The sequence below is a fragment of the Onychomys torridus genome, chromosome 3 (assembly GCF_903995425.1).
Source record: "Onychomys torridus chromosome 3, mOncTor1.1, whole genome shotgun sequence".
In the NCBI taxonomy this organism is placed as follows: domain Eukaryota; kingdom Metazoa; phylum Chordata; class Mammalia; order Rodentia; family Cricetidae; genus Onychomys; species Onychomys torridus.
The window spans coordinates 151,310,886-151,316,214 of NC_050445.1; the positions used below are offsets into that span (position 1 = coordinate 151,310,886).

Here is a 5,329-nt window from a genome sequence, read left to right on the forward strand (position 1 = left end):
GTACATGAGTACAAGTGTCCATGGAGGACAGAAGATGAAGCCAGCCCTCCGGAAGCTGGAGTAACAGACAGCTATGAGCCACCTGCCATAGGTGCTAGGAACCCAACTCGGTCCTTCTGCAAGAGCAGCACACACTTTTAACCACTGACCTATCTCTCCAGCCCCTCATTTTTTTAATTACTTAAGGGGGTTTTATTTAAGAATTTTCAACAATGTCAACTGTTGTAGGAAGCATCCCAACACAGAATATAGAACTTCAGAAGGAAGCATTCTCATAGCAGCTAACAGTCATGAGAACTTCCACCCTTCTTTGAGATACCTGGGCTCACTGGTGAGCTCTGCTTCCAAGCCCTCCTGCAAAACATACAAGTTCAGTCCATGTTCAGCCCATCAGCTTCAGTTCATGTTCCCATACTTCCATATCAGTAGCAGAGGAGAACACACACCATACAGCATCCACAGTAATTGACAGATGAGGAGGGAAGTACAAGCATCATTTCACTTAACACATTCAACTAAAGTGGGTTTTCAAAGAACAAAGCTTAAAGTTTTTCAGTGGATGATGTCCTTTGATGCAAAAACATTCTCACATTATTTGCTACATTACTCTCTGCATAATCTCTCACCAAAGCCACAGGATTGAGTGACACATCTCAGCAAGTTAAAAAAAATATCCATTTTTCCCATCAAGTCTCTGCATGCTCGCTCGCTCTCTCTCTCTCTCTCTCTCTCTCTCTCTCTCTCTCCTCTCTCTCTCTCTCTCTCTCTCTCTCTCTCTCTCTCTCTCTCTCTCTCTCTCCTCTTCTCTCTCTCTCTCACTCATTCACTCATATTAGCCTTGCATGCTTCTGTGTCACCATCAGTCCCACACAAGGCTTCAAAATTTCAAACAGCCTTCTGGTTCCATATCATAGCCTCCCATTCACACACAACACCATGAAATAACAAGTAGCAGATAAAAGTAGAAACATACCCTCAAGGAGCCGGCCTGTGCAGGGTGATGATGAGCTCTCGGATGAGAAAGCATGTAGACAGGAGCATTCCTCTTCACAGCACCTCTTTCGATGAAGTGCTTCTTTCCCATACATTCACAATGAGATGAACCACAAGAGACTAAATGAAGGATTCACATTGTACTTTCATATATGAAGGAGGACAAGTATTAAAAACAAAACCAAAAGAACCAAACACCATGACATCATAATCCCCAAAGGGAGGTGTTCCTAAGGAAAAAAATCATAGGGTATGATCCAAATGAAAATAAGGAGAAACGAGTATGATTCTAAACAATGGTTTCTACTTTAAGCATGTAAAGAACTTAAGAAGCCCAATGACAAAATGTGACAAAGACGCCTTCTGAGATGGACTGTTGTGTGCTGGTTTACCAGTTGGACAAACAAGTTCACAAACAGCCACCCAATATTTTAATCCTTTATGTAACAAAACATAAAATTCATTTAGCTTTTCCTCTTTTTCTGAATAAAAATGTCAAAAAATAGCACTGAATGTACTTCAAACTGAACAAACCAACCTGAAAATTTTAGTATTTTATATATACTTACCATGATTTCTGAAAAATTTGAATCCCTACCTTTCTATACCAACCAATCAACTCAAACCCACTGCCTCTACATTCCCCAGCCAGAGGATTTAGAATCCATGCTTAAGCCAAAGCCTCCATCAAGACCACTGTCTGATCCTGTGTTTGATGCTGGCCCCCAACCAAGACAGGCACCAGAATTAGAGCCACTGTAGGAGTTCCTTCCAGAACCCAAAGCCTGATGTGGTTCCCCCTGCATGCTGCTCTGGCTTTGTTATTAGGCTTCACTGGCTCTGTGAACTGGCCAGCATGCCCATCATACCTCAACTTCTCTGCAGGAGTCTCCGCTGCAGCTGTCATCACTGGATTGATGCTGGAAGCTCCAAAGTGCATCCCTCTATCCATACTACCAACCTGGTTATTTCCTAAGCCAGATCTACCACCTCTGTTGCCAAACTCACCCTGATTCCCAAAGCCACCTGGATAATTACCAAACCCTTCACTTATTCCTAACTACCTGTCACTATTGTGCTTAGTTCTGCATTAGATACATGCCACTGATCCCCTTAATGATCAAATCCTCTCTACAAAGAGATATTACAACCTTATCATCGTAAACACAGCAAAGGCAAAAGCCCAGAATGGTTTGGGAATGAAGACCCCCACCACTTCCCCATGCGGACAGAAAAACCACTGAAGTTCTCCAGCAGGCATGTCCTCAGTACAACATTCAAGGAACTGACTCCTTAGAGGTTCATCTGGGCTGTGTATAGATTCAGAAGTTTACAGTCACACCATTGGCTGTCTACCACATGGCGTTAGGATATTTCTTTCACTTGGGTTTCATATTCCATAAATGGAAGAAAGCCAAAGTCTTCCAGTGTCAAGATCTCTCTAGAGCTGCACCATAGGACCATCTCTGAAAGTGTTGACATGGTCTGTAGGGTCTTGTGCTGTGGGATGGATGGTCTTTCTGTATGCTGTGAATATGTGTTGCCACCGTTGGTTAGTGAAGAAGCTGCTTTGGCCTATGGTAAGGCAGGATAAGAGCCAAGCAGGAAATCCAAGCAGAGAGACAAGTAGAAGAAAGGCAGAATCAATGCAGATGCCATCCAGCTGCCCAAAGAACAAGATGCCAGCAGGCCAGTTACACTACGGCAATATTGGTGAAATTATTAAGGCCACTCCATGTAGTTAAAAGGGAGGTTTATGGGGTTGGGAATTTAGCTCAGTGGGAGAGTGCTTACCTAGCAAGCGCAAGGCCCTGGGTTCGATCCTCAGCTTAAAAATAATAAATAAATAAATAAATAAATAAATAAATAAATAAATAAATAAATAATAAAAGGGAGGTTTATTTTGTGGGGTAATTTACAAATGAAGGGATAGGTTGTAGGGTCTGACAAAGGTATAGCGCAGTCCGGCAGTGTTCTCTGGAGAATTCTGCTCTGTCTACCTCCAGTATCCAGGGTCCCAGAACCAAGAGAGACCTCTCCTCTCGATCCTGGGTCTTCAGCTTCCTCCCTCAGCCCCACTTTGTGGGCATGACCATTACCGAAGCCTCAGTGGGGGTTGGAACTTCCAGGCCAATGCTGGGATGGCTACCCACTACATCTCCCTCTTTTGTCTAAATAAGAAGGTTCTAACCTAATACAAGACTATATACAAAGAAATGGTTATCAAATATTGTCCAGGAGTAATGAGAGATAATGATCTAGATAAGTTGGAATTACAATAAATGCAAACAATATCAAGCAAAAAACACATACTAAAATCCAGGGAAGTCTAGAGCGTGGGTAGGTGGCATGTTACAAAGATCATTCCAAAAGGTGTCCTATCCTAAAGAACCTGAGTCTAATACTTAATATATTCTATCTAAGATATTATATATATATATATATGTATATATATATATATATATATATATTATATGAAGTTGTAACTATAACTGCTAATCTCCAACCTCATCAAAGACCTGAGAAGGAATATAATAATACCTGAGAAAATGGGAGAAGGATGCAAGCAACTTTCAGGAGTCTTGCAAGAGTAGACAGAGACAGCTGGCAGCCTGGACAGTCACCTAACGTTTCTCAGTATCGTTGGTGCATTCAAATTGGCTATAGGTCTAGAGTATCTGACAGACCATTTTCAGAAGCAGGAATTCTGAAAGACCATCTTACCCTGTCTGGGCAAAGTACAGTAGTCACTTTCCTTGTGTCCTGCTTGTCCAGAAAGGACAGCATTTGTACTGTCAGCAGTTGAGGCAAGGGCAGTTCTTTGCCCAGTAGGCCATTTTGTGCCAAGAAGACAAACTTCCAAATGGAAATGTCTTAAAAGCCCAACATTCTCTCGGGATCAAATTGGTGTTGCCAGGAGCAATTGTGTCTCACATCAACAGAATTCTAAGTTATTTAAATGCCATATTCTCTAGGTCCATGAAGTGTTTGAAGATTACCTGTCCATCTGACCTATGTATTTATAAATCTTCCTTGCCTAGGGTCCCTACTACTTTCCTGTGCATTCTACTTCATGCTTCTAACAAAATCTGGAGCTGCAAGTTATATTTTATTACATTAAGGTATTTTGTTTCAACTTGCATCTATTTATTGATATTGTGAACTAACCATTTTGTTATGATCTTTATTGTTACCTGCTTATCATCCTTTAAATATTTTAATTTACCTGCTGTATCTCTTTGCCTCTGTTTAATTTCATAATGATGTGCTCCTGCATGAAACAGGTCTCTTAGCTAAAGAAAAATTTCTCCATTAGATGGAACCTTATTAATATGGAGATTTAGTCCATTTATATTAAATATCATAATTGCTTCCTTTGCTTAGGTTTCAACCAGGTTATTCTATGCATTCTTTTCCTGGTTCCCTTTATTATTCTCTACAGAAATTATTTTAAAAATCAGGCTTGTTCCTACTCATAAGTCTGATAAAAGATTTGTGTTGACCTGTATTAAATTAACATCCATGCTCATCAACAGAGCAATATAATTTCACTTTCCCTTTTGAAAAGTAGAAACTCAATCTCTAAATGCCTGCCTTTCTTTCTAATCTCTCTACAAATTACTGGGACAATAATAATACCAATAAAAATGGTTATTATTTATTGAATATCTAACATTCCACTCACCATTAAGTACTCTATATGTTGGTTCATTTTATCCATATCCATTCACAGTCCTGTGAATAAGTGTTGTTCTTGTTCCTAAACAAAGTGGGAAAACTGTGCAGCAGAGGGTTGCCTTGCTCTGAAACCTATTACATGTTAGAGTCAGCCTTAGAACCAGTAACTTTGGAGTCAGCCCACACACACTTAACTACTACACTGAAATGAGTCCTTGCAAGCTGATAACCTATTGTTCTGTTTTATTGTCTAGATGTTTAGAGAAAACTCAGTATTTAATTTAATGTATTTAAATAGTTATTAAAACTACTTTAATTGAACACCTCATTCACGTTCCTAGTCACATACCACTACCACCTTCTCACCTTTGACTTTCATATCTAAAATCATAATTATATGTAATATATAATAAAATAATACTAATGCTCCATGCACCCCATCTTCCCCCCACACTTAATTCATTCTGCCATACTTACCAACCCTTGCTTATCTTCCCTCTTCACCTCTCTACTAGAATATAAGCTGTAACACGAATTTCAAAAGGTCTTATTAATAAAAACAAACTCAGAGCCAGATATTGGGGTGAATGCTGAATGATCAGAGAAGCAGAACAAGCCACAGCTAACTTCACCTCGCCAATTCCTCAGCTGATCTCGT

The 5,329-nt window shown here is 40.0% G+C and overlaps 1 pseudogene; it reads right to left on the reverse strand.

The window, feature by feature from the left end:
* Nucleotides 1-1,047: 1,047 nt before the first annotated feature.
* LOC118580335 lies at nucleotides 1,048-5,050 on the reverse strand (annotated as a pseudogene).
* Between the last annotated feature and the right edge of the window lie 279 nt (nucleotides 5,051-5,329).